The sequence below is a fragment of the Urocampus carinirostris genome, chromosome 18, assembly GCF_059441175.1.
Source record: "Urocampus carinirostris isolate Australia breed hairy pipefish chromosome 18, RoL_Ucar_1.0, whole genome shotgun sequence".
Lineage (NCBI taxonomy): Eukaryota > Metazoa > Chordata > Actinopteri > Syngnathiformes > Syngnathidae > Urocampus > Urocampus carinirostris.
The window spans coordinates 12,430,481-12,449,654 of NC_142366.1; positions in this window are offsets into that span (position 1 = coordinate 12,430,481).

Genomic DNA, 19,174 nt, shown 5'->3' on the forward strand with positions numbered 1-19,174 from the left:
AGTCACTCCTTGTCAGTCTGTCAGCGAACCTTTGCATACGCAAGGCAAGCACTTTGACTCTGCCTCCCGTCGGTCCCGTCTTCATCCGTATTCTACTCGTCTGTTCCTGATTTCTCGTTTGTTTCCGGCTAGTGACCCGATTTTGACCACCGACCACGCTCTGATCTCCCGTCCCGGCAAATCCACTTCCGCATTCCCATCACGCTCCGATCCGGTGAGCTGCTTGCTCCTCCTGTAAGCACCGGATCACTGGCGTTTGTTTCCTCGATATCCCAATAAACTTTTGAGTGAAACGTCACGCGTTTGGGTCTACCATTTGTTCTGGTTCTGACGCAATCCTTTCATTACATACATTTGAGAAGTAGATTTTTGAGGTCAGACCAATCGAGAACCACTGGTATAAAAAATGTCAGTAAGAAATTGATCAACCATAAAACTAATTCAGTAGAAGATTAAATAACAATTTCCACACTTGTCTTTGGTGTTTTTGTGTCTGTGTGGTTTTTTTTTTTTTTTTTTGGTATCGGAAACATAGCTCAAAAATCCTCCTGTTGCGTGGCTTGATCGCTCCTAATGATTATTTTATTGTCAGGTTGTCAGTACATAGTTGGAACCTGACCAAAGAAGGCCAGTCAATGTGACTCACCGAGCCAGCTGTCGTCAGAACAAAGCTAAGCTCCTCATACCTGTACCGTGAGCTCAGGGATCTATCCTAGGTCACCTTTACATTGGAAAAAAAAATCATACTCACAAACACCGCCCCTCCCAAAAAGGTCTCGATGAAAAGTTTGCTCAAAGTCCAGAATGCTCCCTTTAACGCTTTGCAACCTTGACTGACACTGAAAAGCACCACGGTTAACGGTGAGGCCTGTCAATCTACAAAAACAAAAAAGCGAGATGCTAAGGGTGGGCAGAGCGATTCAAATATCGATATTATCGATCCTGAGCGAGTACTTAAAAAACAAAACACTATCACTCACCCTAACCGAAAAGCACCTCTGCTAATGGTGAGGTATGTCAATCTAAAAAAATAAAATGTCGAGACGCTAAGGGTGGGCAAATCGATCCAAATATCGTTATTATCGATCCTGATTGAGTACTTCAATCAAATTGAAACTATTATCCTAAGAACGATACTGTCTTTCCATTTTGACCATTGCTAAAATAATGTTGATAGTGGGTAGTGAATTTACACATCCATTATAACTTGCAAATTTGATCCAAAAATGGTGACACTTTATTTGCACCATTTTATTTTCAAAATATTGTGCAATGAAAGCGGTGGTTGAGTGGTTACCCCGTCCGCGCCGCAATTTTGAGGTCATGGGACCAAATCCAGCTACCAGCCCTCCTGTGTGGAGTTTGCAAGTTCTTCCCCTGCTTGCGTGGGTTTCCTCTGGGCAATACGGTTTCCTCCCACATTCCAAAAACATGCATGTCAGGTTAATTGGCTGGTCCAAATTGTCCCTAATAGGTATGAATGGACGAGTGAGTTGTCCATCTCTGTTTGCCCTGCGATTGTTGGCAACCAGTTCATGGTGTCCCCTGCCCACTGCCCACGACAGCTGGGATTGACTCTGGCACCCCCGCGATCCTACTGAGGATAAGCGGTGCAGATAATAGAGGATGGATGTCCAATGAAAGGCACTGTATTTTCCGGACTATAAGGTGCTCCTGATTATAAGACGCACCTTCAAAAATAGCCCCTTGTGAAAAATATTTTTTATACATAAGTAGCATCGGACTATAAGACGCATGAGGTTAAAACAGAAGAAAAAATGCTGTTCATAAATATGGGTGAACCTGGTTTTACAACTGAAATGAATCGATTAATTGATATGTAGAAGCATTTCGTTGTAATTATGCTTTTCTGAATGTGTTTACTATAATTAGGGCTCGATTGAGCCGTACTGTATATTTGGGGTTTTATAGTGTAGAAATTTTGGTATTTTTTGTTGTTTTGTTGACATTCTTATACAGTATTTGTGTTTGTGTTGCTGCTTTTGGGTCTGACTTTTGTTCTGAAACAGTTGTTGTCGTTGAAGTATTTTAGTATATTCTTAGAGGTTTTTACATCTTGCTGTTTACACCAGTAGCTCTCAACTGGTCTGACTTGAGGACCCGCAAATCCATCATAATGACAAGCTGCGACCCACATCAAAACATTCAATTTCTCAAATGTATTCAAAGGATTGTACAGTTTGAATACATTCACCTTTTTCCTCAAATAACTAAATGACCTGAAAAACAAAAACAACTTTGAGTACCATAATTACTCGCTTATTAGCCTACATCGCATATAAGCATCCCCTGAAAATTGCTTTAAATAGCGACATACTAAAAAAGAGTTCGGACCCAAAATACTAAAAAAACTAAACTATGATAATTACTTTATTGTGTAGATGATAAAATTCAATATAGTGGTGAAAAAAATAGAAACATACAATTTTTAAACCATTTACTGTACCTTCAAGCAGTGCTGCAAGGGCATGCACTCACATAATATCTTCATATTCTGCAATCATTTCCTGCTTCGACTTGATCGTTGTTTTCACTGTTTTTCCACTTCTCTTTCTTTTCACTCAATTTCTTGGGACCCATTATGGTCAGAAAAAAGGAAATTAAACAAACAAAATCACAATATAATGAGATGTGTTCCCTCTCAAACACTGGGACAGCACCGAATGACTGAACAAGAAGAAGAGATCGAGCAGGGCGTTTTTGCCATCTAGTGTGTGATTGATACTCTGCTTCTTCTTCTACGCATTATTTTGCCAGGGCAAAGGTCGGCGACCCACAGAAAATGTGAGAGAAACAGTTGTTATTGAGCTCTCAATGGTTGCTCGTAGTTATTGAATTTAAGATAGACAAATTTAAGTTTGTTTTTATCATAATTATAAAGTAACTCGGGGTAGGGGTTCAATTGGTCAATTTTCATGAGATTTCAGAGCAAAAAGTATCCGAATTGGATGGGTATTGATCGATACTACCCTGCATTTTTCTGGGATAGGATCGATACCAAAAATCCCAGTATCGCCCACCCCTACTGAAAAGCACGAAGGCTAACGGTGAATCCTGTCAATCTAAGAAAACAAAAAAACGAGACGCGACGCACGGCAAAAAAACTCCCGAGCTTCTCAAGAGGTTGCCGCATTCTTGAGATTAGGGCGAGAAAAAGCGAGAGCACCGGCGCTAATGCCGCAGACAAAGGCGCGGGGCAATTTATTAGCTAAGAATTCAAGCTCGGGCTCAATCAAAGGCCTCAACGTTCAACCCTGCCAGACTCCAGGCTTTGGTTTGTTGTTTTAAGTAAATAATCACGCTTAAAAGATAGGGCCGAGACGGGGCTCAAGTCCCCTCCTGCATTCTTCCAACTGTCATCGGAACGGATTTGGCTGTGTGCTTTTATTTTCAACAGCCGGCGTGTTTGTCTTCAGCGTTTTTAAAGGGCTTTTTATTTAACTTTCTTCCCCCCGTGGATCTCTTAACCTGATCTGTGGTATTTCGCAAAAGACAACTCACCTTGACGTGTATAGAGTTGATGACTTAAGTTGGGGGAAAAAAGGAGAATGGTTTGAAAGGAATTGATGTTTTTGCTTCGCAGGGCTGCGTTGAAATGTGAAATAGGAACTAAATTCTGATGAGGGTGCGTTATGGCGTATTTCATTTCATTTTTTAACGTTTTTTTGTCAAAAGTGGAATTCTTGGGTTACCTTTAGCTAACATTCTATTGGTTCAGCTTGGTCACATGACACAAATATTTAGGAAATGCTAGCAAAACACCAGATTTTTTTAAGCTTGCTGCTCTTGTCTCAAGCTCTAGAAACAGCTTTGGTTGTAAGTAAGTATACAATTGTGATTGTTGGCATTGCTGACAGTTATACATTTTTAAGACATGTTTGAGTTTTGATTTCCTCGTTTTCCTGTTGCTAGCAGTTGATTTGCTCAGTTTGGTCGTATGACACAATTTTTCAGGAAGTGCTAGCGAGAACACTTGATTTTTGTTTTTGTTTTTTACAGCTTGCTGCTCTTGTTTCAAACTCTAGAAACAGCTTTGGTTGTAAGTATACGGTTTAAATGACGATTAGGAGCTTAACAATAGTGATTGCTGGCATACTGTTATTTTTTAAAAGACATGTTTGAGTTTTGATTTCCTTGTTTTTCTGTAGCTAGCAGTTGATTGGTTCAGTTTTGTCACATGACACAATTATTCAGGAAATGCTAGCAAAACAACAGATTTTTTTAAGCTTGCTGCTCTTGTCTTAAACTCTAGAAAACAGCTTTGGTTGTAATTATACAGTTTATATGTTAATTAGGAGCTTTACAATAGTAAGAATTATAATTTTTTTAAAAGACATGTTTGAATTTTGATTTCCTTGTTTTTCTGTAGCTAACACTTGATTGGTTCAGCTTGGTCACATGTCCCGATTATTCAGAAAGTTTCAGCGGGAACGTCTGAATTCTTTTTTTTAAGCTTGCTGCTCTTGTTTATTGTTCAAGCTCTAGAAAACGGCATTGTTTGTAAGTATACCGTTTTACATGACAAGTAAAATTTTTACAATGTTGATCTTTGACATTGGTGACGGTTTTTATTTTCATAAGATATCTGTGAGTTTTGATTTTCTTGTTTTTTCTCTAGCTAACAGTTGATTGGTTCAGCTTTGTCACATGACATATTATTCAGAAAAACCTAGCAAAAACAACATTTTTAGGGGGGGCTGGCTTCTCTTTTTTACTGTTCAATTTTCCAGAAACAGCTGTTTTATATGGGATTTACAATGTTGTTGTTGTTTTTTTTTATCAATATAATTTTTTTACATTGCTTACTGTTTTTATTTTCAACAGACATTCGTTTTTTTTCTTCTTGTTTTTCCATAGTTAACAGATTATTTTTTCGGCTTGGTCGCGTGACACAATTATTGAGGAAGTGTTAGCAAGAACGCCTGGATATTTCTAAAGCTTTCTGCTCTTGTTTACTGTTCACTAATTCCAAATGTAAATTGTAAATGGTCTGCATTTATATAGCACTTTTTCAAGTCAATGAAGACCTCCCATAGCGCTTTACAATGTGCTTCACACTTACCCATTCATACACACACTCACACACCAATAACGGCCATGCAGACATGCAAGGCGCCGGCCTGCTTATTGGGGGCATTAGGGATTCAGTGTCAACATTCAATTATTTTTTTACCATATCCCCCCTTTTTATTTCACAAAAACAAAGAAAGAAACCAACCGTGGCATTATAAGCATACTTCATTGCAATCTGAAAAACAAAACAAATGGAACACTAATTTTGACAAATTTATAGTAAACATCAAATGATTTACTTAACAGGCCCCCATTTTTATTTCACAAAAACAAATACATTTTAAGCGATCTTCATTGCAAGTGTTTAATACTACCTTACATTATAAAGTTCTTCTTTGCAATCAAAAACAAAAAAAAACAAAATGTGAAACAAAGTTTAACAATTATATAAGAAACATTAAATTATTTTCCCATCATAGTTGCTCTAATTTATTTCTCAAAAACAAAGAAATAAACTAACTCTAGCATTATAAGTATGCTTCAATAAAAGCTTAAGATAATTAAAAACATAGGTACCCTACGTTATAAGCATTCCTCCTTGCAAGCAGAATAGAAAAAATGTAAGACTACTTTTGACAAATGAATATAAAACCATTCTATTATTTTCGTATTATACGTCCCCTTTTTCCATCCATCTATCCATCCATCCAACCATCCATTCTCTTCATCGCTTATCCCGAGTAGGGTCACGGGGGTGCTGGAGCCCATCTCAGCCATTTTCGGGCATTGGGCAGGGGACACCCTGAACTGGTTGCCAGCCAGTTGCAGTGCACACGGAGACAGACAACTCACTCGCCCATTCACACCTAGGGACAATTTGGACCGGCCAATTAATCTGACATGCATGTCTTTGGAATATGGAAGGAAACCGGAGTGCCTGGAGGAAACCCTTGCAAGCATGGGGAGAACATGCAAACTCTGCAAAGGGAGGCTGGTAGCTGTTTTTAAACCCATTACTTCAGAACTGTGCCACAGACGCACAAACCATTCAGCTGCCGTGCCACCATGTCCCCTTTTTATTTCAGAAAAAAACAAATGAATAAACCAACCCTTGCATTATAAGTGTTTTCCCAAAAAGTAATAGTTAAATATAGAACTACCCTACATTATAAGCATTGTTCATTGCAAGTGGAATAAAAACATATATGATTAAATTCAATATTGATAAATGAATAATAATCATTCAATGATTTTCTTATCACATTCCCCCTTTTTATTCTAAGAAAAGGAGAGATATGATTGTTAATGATAAGTGATTAACAATTAAAAACAGAACTACCCTACATTATAAGCATTATTCATTGCCAGAAGAATAAAAAAATATAAGAATAATTTCGACAACTGTATGACAAACATTAAGCTATTTTTCTTCAATTTAAGCAAAAAACAAAAAAAATGTAAGACTAATTCTGACAAATGTATAAATAACATTCAAGAGTTAAACCAACCCCGGCATTGTAAGTATTCTTCATTGCAAGCAAAAAAATAAAAACAAATGTAAAATTAATTCAGACAAATGTATAATTAACATTTAAGAAACAAACCAACCCTGGCATTGTTTAATAATTAAAAATAGAACAACCCTACATTAAAAACATTCTCCATTGCAAAAACAAATAAATACAAATGTAACGTTAATTCCGACAAATGTATGATTACCATTCAAGAAATAAACCAACTCTGGCATTGTTTGATAATTAAAAACAGAATGACCCTGCATTAAAAGCATTCTTCATTGCAAAAATAAATAAAAACAAATGTCCCATGAATTTTGACAAATCTGTAATAAACATTCAATGATTTTCATAGCACTTATAATCGCAACCGCAGTTAGCATTGTTGTCGGGCCACTCCCCTGCTCCAAGATATAGATGAGAAAGGGCAGCCGGTAGTGGCTAATGAACAATTATGTCAGCCGGAGAGATGACCGGGAGAGCAATCGGTAAATCCAATTATTTTACGACTTGACCTATAATGCCTCCCCTAACATGACTTTAATCGTTCACGTGGGTTGGCCCCCACCCGGCCCCACCGGCAGGACCCGGCCGGCGTCTATAAAAGAAGCTCCTCGCCTGTTTTTTTTCACGTAGGGGGCTTTACAGAGCACCGAATGATGAGACACGTCCCTTTGTAAATGAAATACAAATCAGCGGGCAAGCTTTTGGCTGGGACTTCATTTACTAAGTGCTACATTACCTCATACTTTGGACGCAACAATGGATTTCCTATAAATCGGCGGCCGCTTGAAATGACGAAGGGGCTCGCATATCAACAAATGTGCCAGCGCTTATTAGCACTTGAGAACTTATTGATCCGGTCGTTGTGATTCATAACGATAGCGTGGGTGGCTGACTCGATTAGGTGCGCTTTGTGCCAGGAATGACTCAACCTATTTGCCATTTGTGTCAGCAAAAAAAGCTCAGAATCACCTCTTGGCGTTCCTCCTGTCACCTGTCTATGCCCACTAGCGTTGACACAGCCTTTGTATTAGGTTATTCAAAAAGAAAGTCAGTAGCATCACTGTTTACTCATTCCATAACTTATACAACAAAACATTGCCATTATATATATGCAGCACATTGAATGAGACTTGAAGTTTAAAGTACATTTAAATTGAATGAAATATAGTTGTATTAATTATAATCTAAGCATAGAGAAGATTTTGACAAAGTGCTGTTCAACTTGAACAGCAGCAAGAACAATGTAAATAAGAACATTTTGAAAATTTATAAAAGCCTACCTCAATAATGTAGGTCAAGCCTGGGAGTGAATTATTTTTTTATTCTAACACGGAATGACTTGTTGTGGATTAAAAAAATAAAAATTATAGATAATAATAAACTTTAGAAATGGTTGACAGTAAGATTTAAGTTGAGATGTTTAAAATTTGTGGAAACTGTCACGGACCAGAAACAGACACAGGACCCAATAGCGCTTGTTTTCTCAGTTTTTATTAATAAAGAGGGAGAGCAGGGCTTGCTTCCATGATCCGATGGTTGACGGACAAGGGGAGCAGGAGATGCAGAGGTGGTACTTCCGTGTTTAGCAAGGAGGGTCGAAGACAGGCAGGAATTACAAGTCGTTAGCCGGGACTGGAGAGCAAGGGCGGTGTCAAGTTCAGAAACGAAGTCGGCAACAGGAGGCAGGTAGGTAGCGGGGTAAAACAGATCGGATAACGGGCAGACAGAACGGGGCAGAGTCAGGTCCGGAAACAGGTTGGCAACGAGGATAGGGCAGAGAAAAACAGCAGGAACAGAGTCTGACGTGAGAGCTTGCCGAGCTGGGAGCAACGGTTCGCATAACGATCTGACAGGGATCTCTAGGAAGTCGGGGATTTAAAAGGAGTTCAACAGCCAATCAGCTGTCCGGCTGTGGCGCCAATTAAGAAGTCGCAGGTGCTCTGAATCGGATCATGACAGAAACATACAAGCCGAACATTTTTATTTCGAAATTTTCAAAGAAATATGAAAGATAGGATAAAGTTTGAACGCTCAAACTAGTTCAGAAATGTAGAATTAAAAGAAAGGGAAAAATTAGTTATTTTTGTTTTCAAGGAAAAGACAGGCTATTGCAAACTACACTGTATTATTACACCATCTGATCTCAAAACTACATGAGGGCAAGGAAAAACTCAACACGAGGAAGATGAAGAAACCTTGAGAAGGGACCTCACATGAGGTAACCCCCCTTCCAATGGATGTTGCGATAACAGTTACCATACGCAATATAGTTTCATTAAAACGATATATTTCCAATTCTACCCACTGTAATTTCCGTTATGTAAGGCGGACATTTAAAATTCTGGCCAATATTGGGTTTCAGGTGTGCCTTCAAGTTAGGAAAATACAGTGTTATGCAATAACAGAATACCAAACAAGGGTTACTTGAAAAGATACAAAGCTACATATGTAACATTTTTAATGTATGCTGTTTAGGCTTAAAAACGATGTTATGTGAGCTGCTTACAATCTTAAAGACCCTGCGTATCTGGAATGTCCTAGAAGGGTCAAAAGTTGCCTTGGATTTGTATTAAAGCAATGGTTCTCAAATGGTCTGACTGGGGGACCCACCATCCATCCCTAATTACAGACAAATGTTCAAATTTATTGAATGAAAGGATTGTGCAGTTTAAACCAGAGATAATATTATCGATTCAGGTTATTATTATTGTTTTTTTTTTTAAACAAAATGACCAGAAAAACTAAAACAACTTAAAAAAATAGTATTCCCTTCAAAGGAAAAGTGTTTATTTTTTTAGTGACTGCTACTGGTAAAAAAAAAACAAAAAACTTATTTCATTAAAAAAACAACATTTGATTTATATAATATGCTACATAAATGTAATACATATATATACATATACATACATATCTATTTTTTAAAATACTCAAGAGATTTGCATTTATTTGAAGTAGCACCATAATTGTCGGCCATCTTGTTGCTATGGGTACCTGAAAAAAAAGGAGTTTATTTTTTCTTTCTTTTCCCCTTTTTCGTTTATGCCTTTCTTCTTCCTGTTTTTCTTTGTGCTGTAATCTATATTTTCTTTTTATTTAGTTTTTTTCTTTCGTTTTAATTTTTTTCTTGACAATGTAAGTGTAAATGTGTATGGTCTGCATTTATATAGCCCTTTTAAAGTCAATGAAGACCTGCTGTAGTTTTTATTCTTCCTTGTGCTTTGTAGTAGTCTTTTTTCGGTTGCACAACACAATACAGCGACACACTGCACAATGCTTATTTAGCTTCATTTTAATGAAATTCAAAATGGTCAGTAGCTTTGTCCTAAAGATATCCAAAATCTCATCTCATAAATTATTGGCTGGTGCTACCCTTGGCCATGCGTAAACTTTATCAGTGTTTTTCTGTGGTGTCAAGCAGCGGGTGTCAGCCCACATTTACAGGGCACTATCACCACCTACTGTTAAGGAGTGTAATTGAACCTCAGTTATTTTTTTATTTTTTTGGCATTATTTTGCCTAAGCAAAGTCCCGCGACCCATTGAAAATGGGTCTGACTGTCATGTCCTTCACGGTTGTCATGGCACCCAGCTGGCCCCGCCCCATGACACCGGCTGAGACGCATTGAACTGATTGCTTGTGGAGTACTTAAACACTCCTTTTGGGACTGCCCGTTGCCAGACCATTGCTTTACCTCGTTGAAGACCTGTTTGAGCTGAGTAATACCTAGTTTGTAATTTTGATTGCCTTTAAACCAGTTTTGTTTTGTCTTTGGTCCGTTTGTGCGTTGGACAAATTTTATTTCCTAATTAAAGTGATGGATCGTCTCCGCATATGAGTTCCGACTTCCTGCTTCCCTGTCCGCTTCCTGACACCCACTTTTGGGAATGTGACCAACTTTTGGGTCCCAACCCAGCAGTAAGGAATCAGTTTTCTCAAGGGCCACGAGGCATAAATGTTCAGAAGCAAGAACGTCAGTTTGAAAAGTTCTGCCGCGGATGCCTTCGATGGCGGCCATCTTTTCATGTAATGAACAATAATTGAGGCGAACCCATCAGGACCGCTGCAAATAGATTCCCGTAATGGCCGCAAATTGTAGCCCGACCCCCGCCACGCGATTTCTTTTTAATCCCTTGCAATTCTGACTTCATGCTGCTTTTGCAACAATGTGCCTGACGCAGACCAATCATACCTTTTAGGCTCCTAACGGGGGAGAAGAAACTGTTTGATTGCAGTCAGTTTCCGAGAGAAATGTCCAACATATCATGTACACTGCCTAGCCAAAGTGTTGTCCCCCAAGAACATTTTGCTATATTTCCACATTTCAGGCTTCAAACTCAAAGCTAAAAACTGAAAATATTTTCGAAGGCTCAACAACATGTGAGACACAATTGAGAAAAGAAACGTAATGTATTCGACATTTCATGTTATATGTACAGTCAATCTTGATTAAGGGGTATAGAAATAAACATGACTTGACTTAACTTGTTGCAAAATTAATGCCCCCCTGTTTTCTCAGCTCAGCCAACTGACTCCAGAAGTTCCCTGTCAACCTCTGAATGATCCAATGTCAACCTAAATAACTAACAATGACAATCAGAATGCAATAAATCTCAGTTTTAATTCACCTGCTCTGTGATGGGCTCAGAGGTCTGTGAAAGCACACACTGGAGAATAGACAGCATTATGAAGACCAAAGAAGACACCAGGCAGGTCTGGGATGAAATTATGGAAATGTTTAAAGCAGGAATGAGATACAGGAAGATTTCATACTGTGCGAGTAATAATATCAACCTGGCTATCTCTTTAAACTTTTGGCCCAATTAAGGAAAAATCTAATCAGAAAAGCAACCAAGATGCCCATGATTACATTGGATAACCTGCAAGCATAAACAGCAGAGTGTCATGATTACTAACCCAGATCACCTGGAGCAATCATGTGGGCGCCTTAGATTGGCTGGCACTTCTCTACATTTGTAACTCTGTGTTTTTTTCCTGATATCCCGTTCACTTAAGAACTCTGCTTACCCGTTTCTGCCTCCCTCCGTTCCGACCTGTTTCCGTCCCACGCTTCAGTCTCCTCTCCAGCCCCGGTAAACACGACCTGCCTGATTTCCGCACTCCGATTGCCCACTCGATCCGAAGGTATCTCCCCGGCCCTGCTGCTGACGTCTGACGGCCATCACGTCTCCAGCAAGCCCTGTACGCTTCCTTAATAAAAGAACTAAAACGAATGCTTTGGGGTCCACTGGTCTGTTCTGGTTTCGTGATACAGAGGTGTGACAAACTGCATAAGACAACTTTTACTCGTACTCTACATACATGTACCTTTTCTAAAAGCTCAGAAAAGACGGGCCAAAAGAAAGCCCTTTCTAAAGGCAATTAAAATGTCTATTTGGTGCTTGCAAGAAGCCATACGGGGGACACAAATAACATGTGGAACAGGGTGATCTGGCCAGAAGAGACCAAAATTGAGATTTTGGGCTGAATTAAAATGTAAATGTTAATGGTCTGCATTTAAATAGCGCTTTTAAAGTCAATAAAGACCCCCCAAAGCGCTTTACAATGTGCTTCACACTTTTCCCTTTTCCACACAAACTAACCGATAGCAGCGTCAGCCATGCAAGGTAACTACCTGCTATCAAGGGCATTAAGATCAGTGTCTTGCCCAAGGAAACGGCGACATATAAAACGGAGAAGCTGGGAATCGAACCTGCGACCTTTCGATCCCAAATCGAGCACTTGAAATAAAATACTACAGTACTTTTGCGGGGCTTGAAACCGATTAGCACATTTACATTCAAAATGTGTCTCTACTTACGAAGTTTTTAGAATATGAAGCTACTCCCAGAACTAATTAAATTTCTAAGTAAAGGTACCACTGTACTCCTAACGCTATATTTGGCACAAGAGTAACACTGCACATCACCCTGAAAGCACCATCTCTACTGTCAAACATAGAGGTGGCAGCATCATGCTCTGCACGGACTCGGAGGATGGTTCGAGTTAAGGGGAAGATGGATGGAGCCAATTACAAGGCAATTCTAGCAGAAAATCTGTTGGAGTCTGCGAGAGACCTGAGAATGGGGACCAGCATAACATTTCAACAGGACAATGACTAAACATGAAGTAAAATCTACAATTGAACAATAAAAGGTGAAATATTGACCAAGCTAAAGCCCAGACCTCAATCATATAGACCAGGGCTGTCAAACTTATTTGAGCTCAGGAACCACATTGAAGAAGAACTATTCTTACAGGGGCTAACTCATGAAGACAGGAAAGTGACAAATACCTGGGTGTGCAGCTGGACAACAAACTGGACTGGACTGCCAACACAGAAGCTCTATGTAGGAAAGGGCAAAGCTGACTTTACTTCCTCAGAATGCTGGCCTCCTTCAAAATCTGCAAAAAGCTCCTGAAATTATTCTATGAGACAGTAGTGGCAAGCGCCCTCTTCTATGCGACAGCGTGTTGGGGAGGCAGCGTCAAGAAGAAGGATGCCTCTCGTCTCAATAAACTGGCTAGGAAAGCGAGCTCTGTTGTGGGCAAAGAGCTGGACAGCCTAACAACAGTAGCTGAGAGACGGGCACTGGAAAAGCTGCGGTCAATCATGGACAATCCATCGCATCCACTACACAGCATTATCTCCAGACAGAAGAGCAGTTTCAGCGACAGACTGCTGTCACTGTCTTGTACTACGGACAGACTGAAGAGATCTTTTCTTCCTCATGCCATGAGGCTCTTTAACTCTACCCGGCAGAGTAAAAGCCCACAGTAAACCACTCCATCTACATTGCATATTACCGAATCTTATTGCAATATGTATTCTGTGTAGCACTATTTAGTTATTCTATATAACACGCTACAGTTGGCATTTGCACGTCACACTGGGTATTTGTATATTGTATTCTTTTTGCTTTATTATTGTATTGTTCTCAGCTCAGAGATGCTGCTGGAAATGTGAATTTCCCTTCGGGGATGAATAAAGTATCTATCTATCTATCTATCTATCTATCTATCTATCTATCTATCTATCTATCTATCTATCTATCTATCTATCTATCTATCTATCTATCTATCTATCTATCTATCTATCTATCTATCTATCTATCTATCTATCTATCTATCTATCTATCTATCTATCTATCTATCTATCTATCTATCTATCTATCTATCTATCAAACACTAATTCAAATAATTGATGTTAAGATTTAAAAGTATTTCTGCTTGTGAAAGTGTTTACCTGATTATGGGAACTTTCCAGTTGGATTTCATCTATTTTATCTATTATAGAAAGACATACAGCTTCAATAAACTCTACAAAGTCATCCAGGTACTTTTTTATTTACATTTTTAAACAGCCTGTCCATGACTTTATTTTAAGTTAGTCATTGAGTTTGGTTTCCTCAATGTGCTCTGGTTGTTTAATGGTGATCGGTTCTTTGTGATTGTTGCCTGGCTTTGGTAACATCCAGTGGACATATTTAAAACTGCAAGTCATTGTGTGACGCGATGCAAATCATTTTTGTCTTTTGCTTCTCTCAGCGTTGTGTCACGGGGCACGTAAAATGATGTGGCGAGCTCGAGTTTGACACAAGCGATTTATAGCACTTGTGGGAAGATCTGAAAAATGATGTGCATAAATGATCACCATCAAACCTTAAAAAACTTGAGCTGTTTTGTAAGGAAGAATAGGCAAATCTTTCTATTTTAAGATGTGCAAATCTTGTAAAAACAAACCCAAAAAGAATGTCGGCTGAGTTAGTAGCAAAAGGAGGTTTTACAAAGTATTAACTCAATATTTTATCACCTCCTTTTTAATCTTTAATTTGTTAGCACAATTAAAAATGTTCTTGTCATGATTCTGTCTGACATTTTGTCGATTCTTGGAAAATATTTGAGTTTTTATCTATGAAAATATCTATCTATATGAAAATATGGCAATATGTTGAAAAGTTCTTGTGGGGCCAATACTTTTGCAAGACACTATATCGACCGTGAGGAGAAAAAGTCTTTAAACTGACATGAGTTCATCCTGGCGGCAACTTCTTGGACTTCATTTTCTTCTCATTTTCAAAATAAAAGATAACCTTAAAGCTCCAGTGTGTGTTATTTAACGACCCCTAGTGGTGCCAAAATACTTCACGTATTTAAATAAAACACCTTTATTTCCAATAATAAGGGAAAAGAATACTTTACTATCGTAAAAACATATTTTTTTAAGACTCGTAGTTCTTGAAGTTTTCAATTATACTATGCAATCTTTGATGCCCGATGTGTTTTGCGGCCGTCTTGTTACCACAGAAGGTATCTTTGCAAAGCTAGCTTTTCCTAGTGGTGCTTTCAGCACTTAACGGCCACTGACTGCACACACCTGAGCTTTGCATGTGATGGCAGCCAAGTCCTGCGATTTTAGCATCTTCAACTGTTTTTCCACTGTTTTCTCCATGATTCACTCATGTTAGCTAATTGGCTGCAGGCTATGGCTAGCCGCCATTCTTAATGTTAGCTGCTCGGTCATAATACGACTTCCTTTGTACTTCAGTGTCGCTTACCTTTGACTGCTGGTCATCTATGACTTTTTCCTACTGTTTCCTTCTCTAGTAACTTCATGTTAGCCACTCGGCTCCTTGCTATGGCTCGCCGCTAGCCTCTATGAACATTGTTAGCTGCTTCTTTTGGTTTTCTTAGTGCATCAAATGCACACACTTCTGCTCCATTATAAGCTACAGTGACTTCTTGCAGTGAAATATTACTCACTGTAACTTTAATAATCAAGGCACGTACACACTACACATACATAAAACCTGCTCTCATCTATTCACGTCAAAATGTGCCCCGCAGTAATGAGAAATTGCTGCAAACGTGGCTTTTTTCTGTCCTTTGGCGCTTAATCATTTTGTTAAGTGTCAACGTTAACTTACTGATGTTTAATAGTCAGCCACTTAATTGCACCGCCCTCGGATCAAGGCGGCCGCGGATGAGTACAAGAAAAGTTGTTGTTTCCATGACGACGCAAAAATAAACTGTAGTAAAGGATGACTTGATGTGTGCCACTTAATGTATTGAAAGAGTAAAATACAGCACGTAATGGTTTTTTTCTTTTGTATAAAAAGCTAAATAATAACTTGTAATAACGAATCCCAGTGTTTCTTTTCAATAAAAAAAAAATCAATGTTGTCTCATGAGAAATGTTCACTGGGCCTCGTCAAATGTTTTTTTTTAATAATTTAAGGGCTTCATCAGATTGGATAGGCAAGGTATCCGTATTGGTACCGGTATAAAAAAATGAAGGGATCGGTAAAACATCTGGACATTTTTTTTTTGTAATTTGTGTCCTGAAATGTTGTGCAAAATGTTTTACTGAGAAATGCAAGTCTTTAATTTTTATTTTTTTTATTTTATTTTTATATAATTGGAAGGTGCCATTAACATCGTTTGTCAAGCAAGCAGTGATACTAGGGATCGGTATTGGTACTGGTATAAACCTTTTCCAAGGTATCGGTACAACAGCTTAATGTTTTTCATTTTTTGTCTTGCAATTTAATGAATTATATATACTCATAAAGGCCAGTCTTTAAAAAAATGTGGCTTTTTTGTTAATTGGATAGTGCCAATACGATGGTTTGGCAAAGTAGTGATACTAGGTACCAGTATTGATACTGGTACAAGGCTATACCAAGTTTTTTTTTTTTTTTTTTTTTTTTTAATATATTTTTTTGCAATTTGTGTCTTGCAATGTCATGAAAAACGTTATTCTTAGAAATTCCGGTTTTCAATTTTTCATCTTTTTTTAAAAAATATTGCTATTTCAATGGTTTGGCAAGTAGTAATTCTAGGTACCAGTATTGGTACTGGTATAAGCCTTTTCAAGGTATCGGTTCAACTAAAACCAGTATCACCTGCACTAAATAGATATTTGAAATAATATGAATTATAGCGTTATTATTTTAAATCTTTAAGGGATTTACCTTATTTATTCATGTATTTTTACTGTAAAAAAATTATTGAATTATCTATTTATGTATTTTTAATGGAACAATTTCATTGAATGATTTATATATGTATTTACAAAAGATATTTTCAATCATTTACTGTTTTATTTATGAAGGGGGGGAGGGATTTTTAAGGGTTATTGTTCTATCTTTGTTATTCATTAGCCATTATCCGTTATTGGTCAGTTCATAATACGCTACAAAGCCAAGGCGCCGGGACACTTACTGTCAGCCAAAAGCCTGATTTTAGAATGAACCGTGACCCTGTATATTACATTATTGATTTTCATTTTACAGAACATCCTTCCCCAACATGGAAACTCAATTGTGGCTGCCAACATGTCACAAGAGCAGCAAACTATTCCCTCGCCAACCTTTGAACTGTCACTCCAGCAAGTGAAAAAAAAAAGCAGCAAACAAAATGGCGTGAGAACCGACACCTACAAGGTCATGCAAGGTGGGAACGTTTAGCGAGAGGATCCTACCCCCCTTTCCCTGCGAACCCTCGACCACGATTATTTACGCACTGTACACGCAAGCTCCCGCACGCCTTCAAAAGGAGATAAAACAGAAAAAAATCGGCGTCCTTTAAAGCTTAATTATACCTGTTGGCACGCTGAGAGACACATCACACAACCTAGTGATTAATAAACAAACGCCGCGACCCCCCCCTCGACATGTCGCTGCTCATCACCTGCCTCTTTGGGGGAATCAAAGTGTATCAAACCCAAAATCGCCTCGCAATTCTGCACCCATTCCGCCGGTCCTGCGAGGGACCGGCTCCAGCTGTCCGGGATCGGATGAGAGCGTCTCGCCGAGCTTTCATCTTTTTGGCGGCCGGGCCCGAGATCACTCGACAGCATTGCCTTCGCCGCCGTTTAGTAAACAAGCGCACCTTTGGGATGGAGTTACTAACTACCGCAGCGGCCTTGTTGAATGAAGGGGGAAATTATATGCCCCCTTGCAAGAAAACAAGAGCTTCGAAAGGATTGGGTTTGCTGATGTAAATATTAAAAAATATAAATACAGTAATCCTTGGGTATTGCAGTTAATGGGTACCAGAGCCCCTCGCAAATAATGAAGTAGCTTTGCAGCTTCATAAAAACTCCCAAGGGTTAAAACAGGGATCAAGAACCTGTGACTCGCCATATATGGCTGTATTTATAAGCAACCTCCATGCAAATTTTCTCCATGTTATTCCAAATTTGCGTGAACCAAACATATGTGTCAAGACCAGACCCACTTGCGTACGTTTCTCTCATTTTTATTGGGCAGAAGGTAAAGGATTGCTGATTCACGGAGATCAGGTTGTTCTGAACGCGGAAGTGGGACTTCCGTGGCGAGCGATGGCGATGTCGGGAGCGGAAAAAACAGGTCTTGTGGGGCCAATACTTTTGCAAGACACTATATCGACCGTGAGGAGAAAAAGTCTTTAAACTGACATGAGTTCATCCTGGCGGCAACTTCTTGGATGTCATTTTCTTCTCACAGGGAAGCAACAAACGAGGTCGAGATCAGAAAATGGTCTGAAGCCGGGAGCCAAAACAGGAGTGAGTCAGGGTCGAAAAGCTTGCCTAGCGTGAACTGAGGTTTGCATACAGACTGACAACAGGTGACAGAAAGACGGGGTTTAGATAGTGTCAGGGAGCCTATCAGAGTCCGAGGCAGTTGGCGCCAAAGGAGCGGGCACAGGTGCCTCACATCAGTAATCATCACAATATGCTGTCGTTAATAATGGTATTGTCCAGCATATACAGTAAAGGGCACATTTTTACCTGTAGTTAACAGTCAAGGTGTCCCACTTAAAACCTCGTTTTGGCTGTACATCGCTAAGTAAATGTAAATGTAAATGGTCTGCATTTATATAGCGCTTTTCAAGTCAATGAAGACCTCCCAAAGCGCTTTACAATGTGCTTCACACTTTTCCCTTTTACACACCAACCAACCGATAGCAGTGTCAGCCATGCAAGGCAGCTACCTGCTATTGGGGGCATTAGGGGTTCAGTGTCTTGCCCAAGGACACTTCGACATATAACACAGAGGAGCCGGGAATCAAACCTGCGACCTGTGGGGATCATCCCAAGATGAGCGCTAAACCTCCTGAGCTAATGCGGCCTGAGCTAAATCCGTTATATGAAAGCTCATTAAACAATCTATCTTCATTGTTGAGACACTTTATGATGAAAAGCCACGCACCGTCTAGGTCGAAAGAAAATATGTGAGGTCCTTGTTTGCAGAATTTTGTGACAAGAAAATAAAATAACTTTGCTAGGACTTTTCTAACCATTATTCTTAAGTAACTGCGGGCACTTTCGCCTAACACGCGAGAGTTAACCGGTTAGAGACAATGTGGAAACGTAGGTTGGCCTGGAGAGGGATGGGCGCCATCAGGCTCTACTTCCCCAAGACACACCAGAGGAAGTGGTTCCCCTACCCCAGTGGTTAAGGGATCACCCACCCAAGCATTTACATTGAACACAGGCTTTGGCATCATTATTATTTCATAGATCATCAAATGTTACACAGTGAAAAAAATGTGCTGAAGAATAAGCTTTTGTTTGGAGAGTGGGTTTAGCAGTTTGGTGGATTTTGTCTCAATATATTTGCTGGATAGCTGCACTCGAG